This window comes from Anopheles funestus, chromosome 3RL (genome assembly GCF_943734845.2).
Source record: "Anopheles funestus chromosome 3RL, idAnoFuneDA-416_04, whole genome shotgun sequence".
NCBI lineage: Eukaryota > Metazoa > Arthropoda > Insecta > Diptera > Culicidae > Anopheles > Anopheles funestus.
The window spans coordinates 24207104-24228281 of NC_064599.1; the positions used below are offsets into that span (position 1 = coordinate 24207104).

A 21178-nucleotide genomic window follows, 5' to 3' on the forward strand; every position below is an offset into this window, starting at 1 on the left:
CTTTTTCCACATGAAAAAGGGGACGCCTGGTGCCTCACGGACGGTCATCCGTACAAGACGGCGAGAGAGAAGGGTGTGCAACCAAAGCGGAAGGTGAACCGGGGGTGGGACAGTATCCGTACACCGAACCGGGCGGGAAACGATTAGCACAGCTCACAACAGAGAGACACATGCGCTGTATAATTAATGGGATTATTTTCGGGTTGTGCCACGGATTAGCTAAAGCTAACCTCCCGTTGCCGTGCAAAACGGATTGCTTCAGCACCGGCCGTTGCTGTATCGGAAGGAGCAAAGTGTCCTGGCGCTAACAACCCTGATTTAAGTCTGATTAGTTGTCTCCAATGGCAATGGGTTTCGCTGGAGTGTTATAGTGCTCCACGACAGGTCAGTTCGGCCTGGGTAACAGAGCCAGGATATTAGAATTATTATAAAGGGGATAATGATCTAATTTATTTGCTTAACTAAAACATGCTCGTGTCGTGGCTAATGTTGAGATTAGATGTATCGCTATTATCTTGAGGTGTGTGTGTGTCCAATGTGCTTGAAGTACTTCGGTAATTTTGTGGGATGTCTTTATTGTCACAATAACCATTAGGAACTTAGTAAGGCCTAGGTTTGGAAAATCGATCGGTAGAAGCATATGGACAATTTACCGATTGTTTTTATAGCAGATTATAGCTAAGCTATAAAGTGGCGCTAAATCGTTTTTTATAGCAGAGCCTTATTTATTGTAGAGATACTTTGCGGAATATAGTATTATACCGAACCACGAAGATCCTCAAAATTTCAGGTATGTCAAATATCGGTGCAATTTCGTTTCAAATTGACAGTTACAGAATCATCTTCCTGATTTACTCTTTCGGATTTTTTAAGGAAAACAGAAACAAAAATGATTTTTTCTATTGAATTAGAATAAATTATTCTCTAACTTTAATCGTGATTTCTTAAGTTTTGTGCTATTTCAACATTGTATTCCTAAGGTACCGGTGTATCTCGAAAAAAAAATTAAAGTGCATGTATAAGAAAAAACAAATAAATTTAATTTATTCTCTTACTTACTTATTGTTATGTGTTTTGTGTTCAACATCAGATATCGTGTGTACTTTTAATATATTTTTTCAAAGGAAAAATAATTCTCTATACCACATATTTTACATAAAACGAATCTATTGTTTACGTACTAATTTCCATACCACATTACACACGACATAAACCATTAAATGTGGTTTAACGAAAAGCACAAAAAAAATCTTTTCACCCTTCCGTTTACCTAATCACAAAGTCTGTTTGCAAGAAAAAAAAGTGCAGTGCAAAAAAAAAAAATCATACCCCATTATCTTTACACTAACCGGTCAACACGTGCACGGATACAAACGAAGAAAGCAGGATGCACAAAAAGCCACTGCGGCAAACAAGACACACAAAGCACTGCAAAAGAGCCTTGGTGGTGACTGTTTACACCTGCTAACCGTCATTTAGCCGTCAGCCGTAAACGATGCAACCATATTGCCGTAGCCAACAAGTGTCCGGGTCCTGGTGCAGGCATACGATTTCGCACAGATGGCACTGAGCCTGGGCATGTCAGCACTTTGGCTTTCTCTCGTACCCATTCTCACTCTCTCTCTCTCTATCTCTCTCGGGGAATGATAATGTGCTTTTAAGTGAATTTTCCTCTACCATTTGAACACTTCCTTTACGCAAAACCAGTGGCAGCTCGGATGCATTGTCGGCATGCACACACCCGCACATTCGAATGCACTTTTGGAAGGATTTGCGTCCTGCCGCACTGTACGCACACGCGTCCCCGCACAAAGACAGTGGCCTTACGTTTAACCACTTAACTACGCCTAAACCATGAACCGCATGCAACACACGCACATGCACCTTGGTTCATGGATGTTCGGATGGCTTTAATTGGTTCGCTTGATGGTGAACGGTTTGCACTTCGGGTGAGACGTTGTGCGAATAAAAAATGGAATAATGCGTATAAATGCTCAACACAGCGGTTTAGTTACTGATTTATTGCTTGCCTTGTCGTGCAGAAAGGTAAATTTAAATTATTAACTTTAATTTTAATTTTTTGAGAACAAACTTACATAATTTCAACATTTTTCTAAACGCTATGGACCCAGAGCACATACCTATAAAAAGATAAAAAAATCTAGTTAAAATAATTCAATAACAATTTTGTAATTTTTTAAATAATTTGTTTAATAGTAATTAATTATTTATTCGTTTTTAATATATTTAAAACAATTTCATAAACAAAAATCACTACTAAATTGAACGAATTTCACTAGATATCAGATTTTGGCAGTTTTATTGTTCCTTTCCTATTACATTCAAACTTTACTTATTTCATATTGATTATAAGTAAGTTAAGCAAATGCAAATTGAATAAAAAAATTCGAAATTCGAATCCAAGAAGAAACCATTAGCGTGTAATTCATCTTTTACATCAGCTTGTGTTGAAAAGCATCAATATCAATATTACCGGCAGCTTTTCAATCGCCAATGCAAACCGCATCAAAACCCCAAGCAGAAAGATGAGTCTTCCACCGAATCGACCATTTCATGGCGTGTTAAAATCAAATTCTAACATTCCCCACAACCCAACACGTGTACGGAGTGTTCCTTGGTCGGGCGTGAGCCTTCGTAACTATCCGTTTCGAAATGCTACCACCGAGCAAATGTAGATTCCATCTGCGTGCCGTGTACTTCAATCGAGTGCTTTCCTTTCTTCAGTCGACAGAAGAATAGCCTTACCGACATTAGCGAAAGAGCCCAGTCCTTCTACAGAGCCCATCTTTGAAAACGACCCAAAACCTTCCAGATCTCGAGTGGGATGTAAGGGTCGGTAAAATTGCAGTTCAATTCAAAGATTCGCTTTGGAGATTTTGAATTTGCACGTGATACCATGTGGTGGGGGATTTTTTCCTATACACTTTTTGAAATGGATCACTTGCAGGATTTTCTTTTCTTAGCAAAATCTTCACATTCGCCGGTGAACTTCGACTGGCGCAATGTTTCAATCAAGGGAAACTGATAGTGCCTTGTCCTTTCTATCTGTTTCCGCCTTTGGGCTTGCAAATCAATAGATTGAAGAGTTTTGAATGTACTACAGGATGCATGGGCTGGTTGTAAATGTATGCTAAGAATGGCCGACTCCACGGTGGTAGAGAAAGTAATCCATTTAACTAAAGTGATTTGATTTAATGCAATATCAAAATAACAGAGTTTTAAAAAACTTGTTCTAGGTTAAGTTGTATTAAAGTTCACTCAAATGTACCTCTTATTCAGTATATACTAGCAATATACTGAAAATTCTGGAACAATGGAAATCCTTGCAAGAATTCAATCGTTGTCAAGCGTACTAAACGACGCATTATTCCCTGTAGACTACTACTAAAACACACAATAAAAAAGTAAACAATAAGGGTTTTCAAAGCATTTCTACAGAACAATTTAATGTAGAAGGCTGTGATAGGACTTTCTCAATAATTTTCCCCGAACTATTATTGCAACAAAACAAATGCTGTATTCTCACGCTTCATTTAGCTTAACACTCTATTCCTAGTCGGATAGTAGCGTGGCAACCATCAAACAGTATACATAAAGTGCATTTATAATTATTTTGCCAGGGAATTTAGCACAAATTGTGTTATTCCATACCGACAGTACGACAAACGTCATCCCAATTAAATACAACACGTTTGCACGCATAAATTCCCTTATGACAAATTCTCATGTAGAAAAGTGGGGAAAAAAAACCTATTCATGATCACCACTTCGTTATCCCTATGATAATAGCATACCATACTACCATGCAATATTAAACATTCACTAATTGCATTCACCGGTTCAGTATGGGGTGCAGCGGAAATGTCCCAATCAATAAAACATCCTCAACGGTATCAAATGTTGGGCCGGGATCATGTTAAACGTAATGAAATCCGTTTTGAGTTAATTTTTTTGCACCATTCAACTATTTATTTGCTTGTTTGTAAACAAACATAAACAGCCATTTTGCTTTGATGTTGTTCTGAAGTACCGATAATGAGTGTCTCTCGAACGTGTTGTTTTTTGCGTGCACTTTACATTTTGGTTTTGCCTGCCCATTAACATGCACACACGTGATGCGAGCTTTCATAATTTCACCGGTACCAATTTTCACCATCCGCACACGATAATGGAAAATCACTTTGCGGTGATGGTGAAGTAGCGATCATTAAAACAAGATACATGATCCATCCGGGTACACCCGTCTATACGGGGTTGTGGTTTACAGACCAAAGAAGCCACTATCGAGTTTCAAATACAATCGAGTGCATTTCACAAACTCTCCCCACCGTGGAAGTGGGGTATTCGCTGCAACAACAAAAAAAAACTGCAGAACACAACAATTACATTGTAAAACCGCAAACCCACCCTGGAAAGCTCATACTGCGTCGGGAATAGTTTATGGACGTTGCAAAAAGAACCAACGAGCCGTAAAACGATGTACTGCAAGTTGTAGCAAAAAAAAAGGAAGCAAAACTAAAGATACACCTTGCAATGTCCTTGTTTCGAGATCTTTCGAGAGGAAAACGTTGTCATTTTTACATAAAACAAGTGGAAGGAAATTTAATTATCTTCTCCTAGCGCTCTTCATACTGTGGCCTAGGCGTAGCTATTCCTTCGCCCCTAATGCTGCCAAGCGTGGAACATAACAGTACAACCATGACCACAAGAAAAGTTCATTTTCCTTCCTATCATCTTATGGAGCAGAAGTGAACACAGCAACACTGGTGCAGAGCAGAAGAAAAGCAAAACAAAATTTACCACATTTTCATTTTTCCATTGAAGTCATGTTCCGGAGCGACAGCGGTGGAAAAACGCCAGCATAACAACGAACCGTGGCAAAGTGCGTCACCCATTCGAGAACCTTAATCCGTGTCGAAAACGAAGCCAATGAAGCCACCCCGGAACTGCTGACATGGTTGAACTTGCGGCCATTCTCTCCATTTTCACAAGGTTTGATACCATCCGCAAAACTCGCACCGAAAACCACTGCATAGTATTGCTACTTTGACCATTCCCCGTCGACGACTCCGTTGCAAAGTGTCTAGACGTCTACGTAGAATGGTTTTATAGTCTTTCAAACTACAAAAAAAAAGAAGAACAAACAAGAACGACCAAACGAACACCACATCACCGAAAAAGGCGAAAAGCTTCGTTCTGTATGTGACTGAGTGGGTAGGATTTTCCGGCTCAACACCAGACGTTCAAATTATTGGCTGCAAACAATGTGCTTGCCGGGGCAAGTGTGTGACAGGGCAAATGGTTGACGGTGCTCAGTAGTGAAAGAATATCGATCACACTTATTTGCGTGCCGTACGTCCAGGCAAACTGGACCATCATTTCTTTGTCGGTTCTCGGTAATTATGCTTTTGCGAAAGCTTTCGTTTCAACGTTTGTGCGAAAAAAAAAACAGAATCGCCATTGGGATTGATGGGAATTTTAATATATTTTTAAATGAAATATTACGCTTCATGTGATTGGCAAGTAAAATATTTAAATACTTTATAATGGTTCAATCACACCACTGCAAGCACAGTGAAGACACTAGAAATGTTTAACTTATTCACCCTTTTTCACAAAAGCATCAAGAAGTAAAGCTAACCACAAAGCTCTCAGAGTATTAAGGCTAGCTTTTGAGTTCGTTTCCATTTAGGTATTTCAAAAGAAATTTCACAGGCGGTTGAGAACCTCTTCGCAGGGATCTCATTCGCTTTGTGGTTTATTTTTGTGATGTTTGCCGGTGACGCGAGCAGAGAATTGGAAAACTGATAGGTTAACCACAATGCTAGAAAGTTTAATTAACCAGCTGCTCTGACCGATACCACCGTTTGCAACAAAATGTCAGTCATCTTAAAAAACCGGAATCCCTTTTCGATACGGGTTTAACCAATTAAACTGAAACTATGACAGTCGGGTTTCACAGTTTAGGATGTTATCGTCTACCAGCTGGAGAGTTATTTTTATTCTATATAGTTGGGTTGTTGGGATTTGACAACTGTCAAACTGTCAATTGAAAAAACAAATTAGGATGATCATCCTCATGTTGTATTTATTTGAAATGACAACCTCGTTAGTTTGCATGTGACCCGACTATTGAGGTACCATGACGAATAGTCGAACTCAACCAACTAAGCAGCTAATTATAGCAATACTCAAGAATTTGAAATATTATTAAGTTGTATTTCAACAAATAAAATCAAAATTAGCTTTTTAAAACAAAAATTGGACTTCATAATGTTTAAATGTGTTCATTACATCGAAGAAGTTGAATTTCATTTTAAAAAAAATGACACTCTCTACACAATGTACACATATTTAATAAAAAATTCCTAATTAAATATTTATCAATGTCCCAAGCAAATTAGATAATGTCACTGTTCTCAAATAAATGATGCTGTTTTTCTTAAAACCTGTTATTATTGTCACGAGAGTCGTTCGAGATAATACTGGTCGCTTGCTTTCCAACGAATGTGACTTACGACATCGAACATTGAAACTCAGTCATTCAGTAGTCCAAGGACTTAAAAGATATAGACCATGAAAAAAAAGATTAGTAAACTGGATCAAATTCTAACTACACACTTCAACTCTGTAATACCTCAGAAATAGGAAGCCAATTACCAGGCGATGGTTCGGAAAACCACTGGAAAATAAGTTGCAATGAGCAGATTTTGTTACCGGCTTAACTGGAAAGCGTAAACGTACATTTCACACACCGTACAGTGATGCTGATTTTAGTTTCTATTTTGCTCCGTTTGCCTCACTTACTGGTAAACTGTTGACCGTCGAACGAATAGGATTTGATGAAAAGTTAAAGATTAGCAAAATAGTGTAGCAAAGCGGCATCTATTGAAGTAACTCCCTAAAAGGCTTATAGCATTCGTGGAAGAACGCGTCTAGCCCGATTAAGTCGGCTTAAGCGATTTGGAAGATTGAACAGGAAGTTAAAGTTCAAGTGATCATGAAAGCAGGTTGTTTATAGTAAACTAGTAAATGTAATTTCTTTCCATATTACGAACTAGTGATGGGAACTCCGGAGCGGAATAATGAATCCACTCCGACTCTGGAGTTGAAAAACCGAAATCGAATCTAACAAAATCCGGATTGAACTCCGATGTCAACTCTGTGAAATTCCAGGATAGCTACGGATTTTATTCCGTGATCAACTCCGTATTACTCCAGATTTAAAGACGGCGTTGAATTCGACATCGAATAAACACTAATTTTCCAGCCATGTACCACGGGAATGTTAAACTGTTTTCAAATGAGTTTGTTTCTAGTTTTACAAAAGTTTTCTTATAACTTTCGTCAAATTTTGTGGTTTTTTTCCTCATGTTTTTGCATAATTTTTAAATGATTTCCACAACTTTTTAAACAGTGTTGGTGGTTATTTTCCACACTTTTCGTTGGTATTTTTCCTAGATTTCAATTGGTATTGGTATTGAGTATCAGAGTTCCAAAAGCTCCATTATCCTTGAAGACTTTATTTAAACAGTTTTCAGAGAGGTTTTCTCACATGTTTTATGAGTATTCAATAGCTAGTTTTCCATAGTTTAGTAAGCATGGTTTCACAATTTTGGAGTCGATTAGAATTGGATTGCTCCAACTCCGTATATGTAAAATTAGATTTTTACCATCACTGTTACGACCATTCCAATTTTGTAAGCATAATGTCTCATATTAATAAAACATTCATACTTTAAATTAATCAATTTTTCTATACTATTTTTATCAAATTACTAACTAATACTTAAATCTCTTGGTCAAATAATCGTCATTTTAATAAAAATAAACAAAAAAAACGAAAATCCATTTATCAATTTCATTATGTTCTAACATGTTTGGGACAAACGCACACAAAACGTACGCGTGAGGGTATGTTGCAAATGTTTAATTGCAAACGCCATACACTGACCATGACACGTCTTCAGCAGCATGTCCTCAACTCCACTGTGGTTAAACGAACAAAAACAACAACACATCTAGCTAACACAGCTCTTCGGGTATATATGGCCGTAAAATGTCATGTTGAAAATTTATAGTCCCTTTTTCCAACAGTCCCTGAGTGTTCCTGAGTGTTGCAAAATAAAAGCAAAATAAAACACACACCCACATGTATACATTTTCACACTAGAGCTAGAAACTCCGCACGAGTTTACATTGGCCTTTCTGCTTTCTCCTCTACAAATATCTGTCTGAATACCAATCAAGCACTTCGCCCTGCTAGAATCGTATCAAACTATTGCCATACAACTGCTGGCAGCCTGGAACTCGGCAAGCATCGAGTTGGAATTGAAAAGCGAAGGAACAAAATGTGCCCTCAACAGTTGCGGATAAGCCGGTTTGGGAGCGTACAATCGCTCCGGTAGTGGATTCTGCAATGACAGACCAAAGGGTTGCACTCAAGTGACGGAAATCGCACAGACGTGTCTTTTCAGCCGCAGGCAACCGTTACCGTGCCGAGGTGTAAAACGATTAATGTAATGTTATGTCAATTGGTGTTTAGCAGTGCAATGTATTTATTATGTTACGTGCTCAAATGTTTTAAATGTGACGGAAGAATCATCGTTTAACCTTTCCTGCTACAAGAATTTCATTTATGGACTCTCGAGGTGGGAGCTCTGGATAGTAATTACAAAGAAAAAAAAAACAATAGATATACCTCAAAGAAAAAAAAGGAACACAAATCAACCCTAATACACCGGAAAATATAACATACCACAAACCGTACGCATTTGTGGTTTGTTCAAAATGGTTTTGCTCGATATTCGATTCAGGAAGATAAAACTAAATGGAAAAAGTAGTATGCCAACATCAGATAAAAGTAAACCACATCCAATTCATTCACACTTTCCGAGCAGGAGGCTCGATAACGATCATAGACTTCGTTTTTTTGAGGTAGCTTCAATATGGAAGAGAAAAGTTTGCCTTTCGACAATTTTATCTCTACTGGCACTTAGTAGAATAACTTCCAAGTAGAAAAATATTTTATATTTTATGGTTTTAGGTAAAAAATAAATTAAAAGAAAGAATTTGTTCACCAGAATACAGAAATCTGTATAATTTATTCATTAAAAAATATGAACTACAAAAATTGTTAATCTAAATGAACAATTCAGCTTTTATTTTATTAAAACTACTGTTTAATATTTATTTTAGTAATGAACAGAAGATTATTTATAATATATAAATATTAGTATATAATATATAGTAATATTTAGTTTATTTTAATAATAAACAGAATGTCACGTACTTAAAGAATATTATAAAGAATGCTAGAACATTCCGAAAGTTTCCACATTTTCCAGCATCCATTACTGATCGCTAACTACATCATCTGTTTGCAGCGCTCATCGCTCAACATTAGGGTACGTTTCGGCTGATGATGTCTTATTTCATTACGGATGTGCAAACAAACGCTCTCACAGCCACTCATTGCAGAAAATGGACGACACGGTAGGATGGGCAGAACACTCAGCATCAGGATACCCGCAAGCACGAGTGCATTAACGTTATGCTTTAGCTGTTTAGTAACGGTTTTTTAAAAAGCGCTCTAAACGATGGAAAGCAAACAGAAGGAATAAATTTCAATATGAACCAACGTCAACACAGCGCACCGCGAAGTCATTGAGTGAATCAACGGATCCATTGCGGTGAGCGAGATTGAATCTCGGTATCGTTTAGGAAGGTAAACAGGACATCAATTTCAAATGAAATATTGGATGACCAAAAAAAAGCGTACGGCATACCGCAATTCGACGAACAAATCAACCATAAACGACCAGACCAATAATTACTTTTATGCTACGTTTTCGTTTACGGTTCAGAAGATTCGTAGGACGTGTTTAATTTTTTTTAAAGAGATTTAAACAAAGATAATTTAAAAATATAAAATGTAGAAGGAAGAATGATTTAAATAGAAAACGTAAATTTTACAAAATAGATGAATAATAGAGTTTATATCGCAAAACTTACATCATAGGTTTAAATTATATAAAAATCAATATCACAAAAACTTTACTTTTGTTTCTAAAAAATAGATTTCTCGCACTGGAAAACCCATCATAATTAGCAGCCCTCTCATTTCCGAACTTAACTCTATCTGACAGACTTTTATTGTGCTCATTAATTTTCACTCAATCAAGACGCGAAATTGGAGGTATCTGTTTTTGCTTATTTCATATTTAATTAAACGATAGCTGTCAGGAATGAGATAACATAGTCCGTTTCGAACACGTAGTACAGATGATGTTAATGTTGCAGCAAATCAAATGAAAAAATGGCTAATTGACAGTAAGTGACTAGTTGCGAGAGAAAGAGCATGAAAGAGAGAGCAAGAGAGAGCTAAATTTCCCTAACACTAAAAGCTATGCGAACGAATTTGCTCATCGTTTATCCTTGTTTTTCAGCAAATTAATACGCACCATTTTTTGGTTCGAAGCATGTAATGCGGTACTCACAGATCACGAAACCGCATGACATTTGCTAGAATGAACAGCAAGTTACCTCCAACCCAGGATATAACCATTATCGGCAAGTGTTGAATACTTTATGAGGCTTTACTTAACATCGACACGATTTAAAGCTCGTTCAGTACCATCGAAAGTGAGCTGTGAGCTTCATGGAAAATATTAGACAATCTTTGATGGCGACTTATTTGCCATTAAGGAAAAATGTATAATATGAACTTTAAAGTCTATTGAAATTTTCGGTCTAAATCTCCAGAGAGCTTTAAGGTCTATAGAAATAAACAGCTTTCCCTTATAATTGATTTATGTTTTTTTAGTCGTAAATAGTCGATTTTTAGATGAACGAGTTTCATTTTATTATGAAAAAAAAAAAAACTGAAAAACTTATACCATAGAGCCCAGCAGAAACTTTAAACTTTAAATCGAAGTGGTATCATAGCATTTCCAAGTAAGGTGTATCTACTTCCAACTTTACCTCTAACACTTTCAACTTTAATAAAAACATCCAACAGCTGAAACGAAATGGAGTTATGTGGGAGGGATCTGTTGATTCATCCACAACTACTTACAGCCAATCATACTGTCGGCCATTGTCGTCTTTTCTGCTATATCCTGGAAAGTTGAAAACGTTTAAAGCCATGTCTAATTTAATAATTTTCTTCACCAATATGCGCAATAGATTCCTCCAAAGAACAATAAAAAAATGGAAAATATATTGAGGTTGTATGGTTTAGGTTAGGATTCCTTGAAACATCAATGAACCATGAGGAAATTTTGCAATTAAAGTTGCTAAGCTTGTTTTTTTTTATTTTAGTTCAAATTGCTAAGATTTATTATCTTCTAGAATATATAATAGAAATACTTCCGTCAAAATTTTGTTTAAAAAATGGCACTTTTAGTAGGATTTCCTAAAGATCAACAGTTTCGTTGCGAAAAATAAAACTCATAGTCAATCAATCAATCATCCAGAAACTGGAACTATCTTCTACGAGTTTCGCTTGAATATGCTGCTTATATTGACAAGGTTAAATAAATATCCAACCTAAGTTTCAACCTTTAAGAGCAGCAGCAGACATCAGTTACTTGAATTTCTTGGAGTTTCTTGGAGATGAAGGAAGGATCAGATAACTTAACAATAAGAATAAGAACAGAAAAACGGTTGGAACTTCAAATCTGAACCCAATGAAGGTACCACCAGAATTTACATAAAATGCACCAAACACTGCTTTAATTAATGGCAATGTACTATCAGGCATTTGCAATAAGAAAATCGCATTCAACCGATGAAAATTATTATCAACATAACTTAATGCCCCAATGCGGCGTTGCAGTATCCAAAACCCCCTCAAACTACTAAACTACACCACACAACCCCTTTGAGGAAGTTAGCCACGATAGGTTTAAGTGAAAAGTGAGGAAATATCCTCAGTTCAGCTCGAGAGATAAATTGAAAACTTGCTCATGCGCTCATTATTTTGCACCAACAACCACCACCAGCCAGGATGTACCTTGAATATGGGTAGCAGCTGTATCAACCACCAACAACGCTCGAGCGGTAGTGTGATTTAGGAAGCGAAAAGAGATCCGATTTAGCCCGAAAATCGGCCACGCTACAAAACACATAACCTCTAACCTAAAACAGAAGCAAAAACAAAATAATAAACCTCTTTTTGCCGATCCTTCCATCGCAATCGCTCCAACACCCGCCAACCCGCTACCTACCATTTCCATGAAGCATAAAACTAATGAATAAAATTTTCCACCACATCCTAATTCCTTCCGTTTTTCCGATCGTCCGATTTCATAATCACCAAACCGTGCTGCATCCACCGCTGGAAAACCGGTAATCATCAAGGGGCGGTTTGCGAAGGCGATCGAAACCACCAACTATTTTCCACGGCATTACTCATACCGGCATAAAAACCAGGAGGTTTTTGAAAAACATTCAACGTTGTGCAAGCACGGAAATGAAAAGTTTGACGGTTTTTGGGGGTAACTCGTACACCTTACACGGGGAATAGTTTGCATTGCAGTGCACACACCGGCCGCAACGGTCAAGGGCCAATAAATTAAAGAGATGCTCTACTCGGTAGATTTAGCTATGGATTGTTGTTAAAAGTTCAAAGTTTTGCGCTCAATCGAGGAGAAATGAAGTTAAATTAATAATAATAAAAAAAGCCAGAAATCCGCTTATGGATAATGCTTGAAAAGGAGCTCAACTTTAATGCATTGAAAAACATTTCCTTCCAGCTAAAGGAACAGGAATCGATTTAAAGCCATATTGATGAGCCATCGATACAAAATAATGACCGGCGCCTATGTTTCATCGATAGTCAAAGTTCTGCCTCGCTGGATAAGCGTCAAAAGTTTTTCAATTTACGGTCGTTTAATGTTGAAACTTCGCTAGCAAGTTTACATACACCTCACATATTATGCCTGATAATGTAAACGTTTCCCCTACAAAGGGAAACTAATTGCACTACGTATTTGTGGATTTTTGAACAATCTGTCAATAAAGTTTATAATTTAATATTGTCAACAACAAGCTGCCATAAAAATGGATGAAGCTTAAAACAACCTTTCCAAAAATGTGTGATTTTTTCTAGATCTCTATCGAAAACATGTTACCAATTCGAAAATATTTCTAACAAGTTTAGCGAGATTGACATATTTGTTAATATTTTTTTTTGTTTTTTCAAGGTATTTTGCTTCATTTCCCATAAAGCCCATCTGTCGCACCTATGCTTTTGAAGAAAAAAAACTCCCAAAAACCGTACATACTATTTCACTCGGTGGATTGATTGATCTAAATCGCTCCTCTGGACACATTCATGCCGTGCCCGGCATTGGTTGGTGAAAAAAGTGTGCATTCACAATTTTTCTGCTCGCTTGCAAATTCCAAAGCCACAACAAGAAAAAAATCAAAACGAACAGTACGCTCAGGGACCACATCACCCAGCTACGGAATTCATGTATACATATCATAATTTTCCATACCATTTGTGCTCGGTTTTGTATGTGTGTGTGTGTCGTCATAAATTTTTTGCGTTCCTACGTGTGATTTTTTCCCTATTTGTCTGTAGTATTTCAGTAAGAAGAAAAAAACTGGTACATAAAGTCCTTCATTTGTCCCTACATTCCATCCATTAGAGCGTGCGGTATGGTTTCGCGGCACTGGTCCTTTTACATATTCCATTGCGTTCCGGCAATGTACGGATGAAGAATGATTGCTGGGCGAATGTTATACCTCAGCGGCGTACGTGAAGTACAGTCGCACACATGGGCGCAGGGCCTTTTATTCGTCTAATCTTTGATCTCAACACAACATGAACATGGTGTGTCCTACATTGGAATGTATTTTTGTGCACCGTAGTGATCTATTCGAGCGGATAAAAGCAGTTACAAAATCAGAGCATCGGGATATACTACTTTCACGGTTATGCAAGTCATGTCGACATGTCAACGCATTGTAGTGACTAATAACTATAACGCATAGGTTAGAAACGGAGAAAACCATTCATACGCCCTTGCTTCGTTTAACACGATAGTAAACTTTTAAAAATCTATTAACATTAAAACTACCAAGGATTTGTAGAATTCTGTTTAATGGTGATAAGTTTGCCAACAACTCCTAAAAACTGAATTGAAATTTTAAGAGGAGTTTGTACTAGAGAGAAAATGTTGGAAAGTAAAACCTCAAGTACGATAGAATTATTAAACTCCAAAAGCAAATGTATTCGGAAAGGACGGTACGAATCAAAATTAATGGTTCGGTAAATCTTTCATCCACATAGGAAATTTAAATCCTATAAATATTGTTATCCGCATGTATACACTTAAATACTGATTACACAAATAATGTTTCACTGATCAGGATAACAATTGAGTGACTGTTATTAATGAGTTAACTCCTAACGTGAGTCTTTGAAGAGTTATCGGCGGCGACCATCAACTGGCTGATCGATAAGTTACTGAACTCACGAGTCATGACTCTTTGCAGCAGTACATATCACTCATGAGTGCAATAACTCATTTATGAGTTAAATATTTCATTTAACTAGCAATTGCTAGTCGTTGCAAAGAGTCATAAACGAGAGCACGCAAAGAATCATTCATGAGTGAATCAACTCTTCCGTCAGTGAACAAAGAATCACGACTCATAAGAGGAATTGGCAGTCACCACAAAGAGTCACGACTCATAAGCTAAACAACACTATCAGGAGAAATATATCTGATTCAAGATTTAAATCTCTGTGAATGAATTAAACCACAAATGAGTTACAACTACTCTTTGTGAAGATTTGAATCAACTCACTGAAGAAAGATTTATTTCACTCATCCCTTATCACTCTGTCTGCACATCACTACAAGATATACTAAACAACAAAAATGTTTTGACAATTTCTGCTTATCGCATTCACCTTTTACATACATCAAATGTTCTTAGCAAAAAAAACACAAAGACATCTCATAAACCACCCTTGGCCTGCACGTGCAAAAAAAAAATGGTTCCTGCGTAAGCATGGAACCGTGTCATACAAAAAGGTGTTAAAATATGTTCGCCACTATTCCTGCACCATGTGTGATACATTAGAGAGTAGAACGGTGTAAAAAAGAAATCCCCAAAACATGGATTCGTTCGCATTTTGAGGGTTCCCCATTATGTGTAGGGTAAACCGTTACCATCGCGCGCTACTTCCGACAGCGGGCTCTTCCGGTACGTGATAAGGTGCCATCGTACAGTGAGTGCAGCCTAATCGTACGTAATATTTCTTCGGCCAGTGAACGATCCGTTTTCTCCCCGATGTATTCACCAACCCTTCTCATCCTCAGCCCACTCCCTCTCCTTTCCCCATCGATGATTACACGGTTGGGTTGCTTTCAACGGGTGAAGAATGGGTTTGTGATAGTATTCTAAAGGGAATGTGAGGGATACAACAGCCAAAACCATTTTGAGGCGACAACAGAGAAGGCAAAAAAACCCCACATGGCATGCATAAACTGAGCCCGCGCGCAAAGCAGAGAAAGAACTATAAAGACAGCAAACCATTGCTCGTTTTCCGCGTTAAGGCGATACGTGTGTGAGTGTGTCCCTTGTGAAACGATTTCCGTACAGAAACACATTCAAATCGGTGGTCTACAGATGCAACCCGGGTGGTGGGGTCGTTTGCTAAGCCCGTGTTCTGTTCGCATTGCAGCAAACCCCTAAAGGTGCACAACCACGCAAGCACATCAACCGCCCACAATGTGGCGGATACGTGTGTTGCTGGAGAAAATGTTAGGACACAATCGAGAAAGCAAAAGATGAAGTACAGAAATGGAGGAAAAAAGGCACACCCACACACACACATAAAATTTGTCCTTTCTACCAATGGAAGAGAAATAATGATGATAGATTTTTTTTCTTGCTTTTTCGGCAGTGTGCAATGGTAAATCTGCACCATTGAGCATCAACATCAGACAACATGTCGCTCGTTAGGTCGTGCGACAGATTGGAGTTTTCCGCGGTAGGGTGAAAAATTGACCCATTTTGTGTTCGGCGACAGATTGTCGCTACCAGTGGGACGTAAGTAGCTGGGGTTTTTTAAAAGATTAATCTTTCAAAAGCCACCCCGATACGATGGTGAAGGATTGTAGTTTGATCTGAAAAGTGGAGTTCAAGAAAATGTGAAATAAAAATTTCATCTTAAAATTCAAAATTCTCTTTAGTAAAAGTGCTAGCAGGCAAAGCTCAATGATACTGCTCTGACCCATTGACACCTGCTGCAGTAGAAAGTTCAACAGGACTTTCTCGGCTCGACCAGTCACCGTACAAACGTTTCGGCTGGTCACAAACACACTGGCCGGCGGGCCAAACGGCGCACTCAATTAACACGTCTTAAAACTTTCACATCACACCATCCCAATGCACCAAGGGGTGTAGCAGACCGTCCGACAAGAAAGTACGATGGTACGGTCCAATTAGTAGCAGCTTTACTCCATCTTCAATGGGTTTTCTTATCCTTTAGTTCACCGGGCCACTCACCCCGACTCACCGGTCGGAATCGATTGGTTCGATGAAGATGTTTCACCCGGCGAACTCGCACTACATGGATGCGGTACGTTGCGCATCGATTGCCGATTGTGGGTGAATGGTAAAAATAATGAGCGGATAAAGGAAATGGTGGTGGTTTTCTATTGTGGTTCTCAAGTCCATCCGGGCTCAACGTTCGAGATGAAGGTAGAGAAAGAGGGACAGAGGGAGAGAGTGCGCCAAAGGTCAGACACAGGGATCAAATCGATCGGTCACAATGTTACACATTACGTCCCATCCCTAGCAAACAGTTCCGGTGAAAAACCAACCAAGAAGCAAAGATCGACCACACGTGCGTCAGGTGATGTCTGGTAAGATATTGCACCCCACACAAGATGGCGACGGTGACCAACGGGTGTGTAAAACTTCTCGCCACAGAAAAGCGTACGACAACAGCTCACCGGCGAAGGAAACACGTTGTCCTTTCTTCACCATCATCATTTTGCGGTCGGCAACAGCAACCTGCAACAGTGTCGGGGACACACAAGTAACACACCAGTGGTTTGATAGTGAGTGCCCTTGCACTAAAGACACCGGTACACGAACGAACCAGATGTGTTCCCGGGGAATGAAGAACTTCTCGTCTTTCGCCGTACGCTTATCACACCTTTCCCTCATTTCCAACCCGTAGAGTGTAACACTTGGAGCGTGGAACGTGTGCATCTGTCGGAATGCAACCAACCGCCAACGATATCCTTTCGCCGACTAGTTTTTCGTATGAACTGGGGTTCGGAAGAAATCGTTACTCCTTACACAACTCATGTTATCGTTTTCACCCGGGCCAAAGTCCAACAAAAGCCCAGAACTCTTGTTGCATGTTATTCGTTACGTTTCTAGTTTCCGTAAATCGAACCCGGGGAAGTCTTACGGATCGGGTTGGAAGTAAAATCTACCACTTTATTTCCAATCATGCTCGTTACGGAACTGTACCGAGTTTTGCGCACACACACACACGAATGCGAAAGGAAGATGCAACATTCATAGAAAAGTTGTCTTGAAACAAAGCGAAACAAACCACACACACGGACGGGTATCATTTTCTTTCATGCATTAAAGCAAAGTTTTTCCTTTTTGCAGGTGAATTTTGGTATGTTAATGCCACACGTTCATGTGCATGTGTTGTTTTTGTCAAGGTTTTGCCAACGAATGACACTATCAAGCAAGCTCAGTTTTGCGACAGGTGTTTACTTTCTTGTTTTGTTATTTGATTTCCAGTTAAGTTGGAAAGATTCACAAGGGAGTATATTCCAAGGGAGATTTCACCAGGGACTTTGTTGCGGGAAATCATAAAGTACTGGGCGCCTCCTTTACTGAGTTGAAGCGAATAACTAATTTTTTAAATATACGAAGAAAACTCAAATCGGTCTCTGTTAAAACCTCATGCGTTCCAGAAACTGTTGTATTTTATTAAAACACTAAGATAAATCGATTGTAAAAAAACAACTGTTTTTTTTAATTATTTCGAAAATATTGACAGTTTTTAATCCTTATAGAATATAATAAGTTCTTAATACGGCCTTGGCCGTAAAAAAATTAAAAAAGAAAATAAAAAGAGAATGTGAAGGCATAATCAAGTGCTTAACATATTTTAAAAGCATTCTAGATGAACAAGTTTAATGACCTTTTGCTTCGATCCCCATCAATCACTTGTGACATTTTTGTAGTTGCACTTGACACCATTAACCTTTCCAATCACAATCACCTGTGATAATAAATGGTTGGAAGGAGAAAAAAACATTCTAGTTAAATTTAACCTCATATTATCGGGCTTCCCACACTCAACAGATAAAAATAATTATTTCTGTGACATTATACGAGATAATGAAATCACAGAAATGTCTGTGGAAAGCGTTTGACAGACGACGATTTCGTATGAATCAGACGTGTGCAAACGGTGCTGACTGTGTCTCCCACTAATCCAATAATACGTCCGTGATAATATGGTTCATTTTTGCACGAAACAACATTCTTACATTTTGACCAGCAAATGCTCTACCCCAACCCAAAACCACTTGCGCTTGAATGCTATGATCCTGTCCGACCCTTATCCGGTGTGTTATCTGATCCTTCTGAAAAAGGTTGAACACATGCACACTTTCTTACACGGCCACAAAACGTTCGGATTATGTTCCCAGGCGCGGAAGATACAGTATTTCCACAAAGAACCCCTAACCCATAACGATAATTGAATGAATAAATCAATTTTCTACCAATACAACCATGCATCCAGCTCGATGGAGCATGTCACGTCCCACATCCGGACGTCGAGATGACACTGATAGAGAGCCCGGGAGGTACTTTTGTTCCAGGTTTGAACGGTTGTCTTTTCTTTCCGGAGCTCTGGCCCACGTGGTTGAGATGCTTGGGATAACTCTCGTTGCGCACCCCGTCGTTGCCCTTATGTCGAGTAGGTGTCTGATGCTATCGAACATTTTCAGCAACGTATGTGAAGTGTACCTGTGCTACTGACATGGTGCGCTTCGGGGTCAGATGTCGATCCGATCAGGTCAGAATGGTGCGAAGATATTGTTCACTCGTGCATAGTTCGCTGCCCGTTGCAGAATCACACAAGAGTAGATTATTTACCTCGCAGTATGAAAAGTGATCGATTTTCGAAGGTACCGCAAAGCAGCGGAGGAAAAAGGAGTTAATTTGGAGAGATGTGCATACCTTTACCAGACTTGTTTAAAGCCAAAGATGGGGAGAATTGAAGAAAAGTAGTTCACATCATTGTGACAAATGTTGTAATTAGTTACCTGAAACGAAACGAAAGAAAAGAATAAAGATTTAATTGAAATGTATAATCTTGACCATATCGAAAAGACAGAGGATGCACCACTAGTAACATGATTATGTTCCTTTCATAATAATTTAAGTTATTTTTGTTTGTGTCAAATAATATATCATTTTAGTTATTAAGCACATTTCGCAGTATTACACAACTAAATATTTTATACTTTTAAAAGGCTTGGAAAACCAGCATCGATTAGATGCCAAAACTGATATTTTTAACGGAAACTTCAAGGTAACTATAGTGTACATAGAACATAGAACAAGAAAATTAAATCTTCATCTTAAAGTGTGCCGAGAAACTATAAACTCCATTTCTGTTACTTTTCTATTCTGTCAACAAACGTTGTAATAAACAGATACAATAGAAGAAAACATAAAAGATAAAAATTACAAACTAGGAAAAAAAGGTTTCCTTCTGTACCATGGACCATGAAGATATAAAGCAATTGTTTTGTGCCAGTAGGGTAGAAGACATTCTCAACTTCCTTGATTTAAAACACTTTTTCGTTCGCCGTTGTCTTCGGTAACGACAAACAGAAGAAAAACCGGACCAGCCGGAATCCTGGCCGGAATCAATTCCAGATTACAATTTCCGGGTGGCACTTTTCATTTCGTACCTAGCGAACGTCGGCAAAAAGTGGAAAGAAACCCCCCGAAGTAAAAGGTATATGAAACAACGTAACTCAATTGGTAATGTTTTTTTGTGTGCTTTGGATTTTATTTACACCGTATTATTCATGGATGACAGCCGCAGGCATGATAGTGGCAGGAAAATGAATAAAACATACTATGGTAGTAAAGATGGCTTAGTAGTACAATTTTTCTGAAAGATTTTTATAGCATAAGAGGCAATTCAGTATGTATGAGTACAAGAGCTGATAAAACATATGTAATTAAAAATATTAAAAACTAATAAAGAGAACTTCCAAATAGTAATTGTTAAGCATTTTATACATTTTAAGCACTTTTTTATATTTTTTAATTCTATTATAAAACAGGTATTTAACATATTCGGCATAGATTAAGGAAAAAATCACGTTGGATAATGTTCTACGAAATCACATCAAGGGCTTTCACGTAAATCCCATCAGCTTTAGTGCTAATGATCAAACAATTTGCAAACAGTGACGCATAGTTTTGAATCCTAGTTCTAGAATATTAAGGCTCCATATATACCTGATACAATTTCAATTTAAAATAACGGCAAATAACGAAAGAGTAAATGGATCTCCATGCGAAACATGATATGTTCAAGCGGATTCTTAAAGCAATGCTTTTTCAATAAATAATTTCAAATTATTCTTAAAGCAAAAAAAAAAAACAAAAATTACCTTAAACATTCGTTTTTAATACTGCCGTTCCAACATATGACATAATTGTTTTTAAATTCATTTTTTTATCCTATTTATGAGCTTCTAAGTGTATAATTCCAATTTAGATGTCTTCATTAAACCCAATAAATTTAATTAAACACAACTTAGGTACGCCTTCTTACAAATTACGATCAATTTGTGTTTCGATTGCATAATTTCATGTTTGACGTTAGAACTGAGGATGAAAATTTGTCTTGAAAGCACAGAATGAAATCGGTTATTAAGCTAAAGGAAAAAAATTATCAAAACCAAGAAACTACCCCACACTGTGGAGTAATCAGCAGAATGTAAATAAAACAAATGGAACATTTGCAAAGGAACATTAAATTCAACAGCTGTGCTCTGCAAAATGCCTTCACTTGCTAGTCGTCTCATAAATGATGAACTTGTCCTTACCGTACGGGGAAAAC

At 37.9% G+C, this 21178-nt stretch overlaps 1 protein-coding gene across 5 annotated transcripts in view; it reads right to left on the minus strand.

Annotated features, from left to right (window-relative positions):
* The window catches only part of LOC125772037 (bifunctional heparan sulfate N-deacetylase/N-sulfotransferase), a 670071-nt gene that overhangs the window by 81695 nt on the left and 567198 nt on the right, over window positions 1–21178 (minus strand). The window contains exon 1 of one of the 5 annotated variants that reach the window (XM_049443357.1): window positions 2097–2122. The exons of the other annotated variants lie outside the window; for them this stretch is intronic. The gene's annotated coding sequence lies outside the window, so the exon portion shown is untranslated. Of the gene's footprint in view, window positions 1–2096; window positions 2123–21178 lie in introns of those variants that run through there. 5 annotated transcript variants of the gene reach the window in all.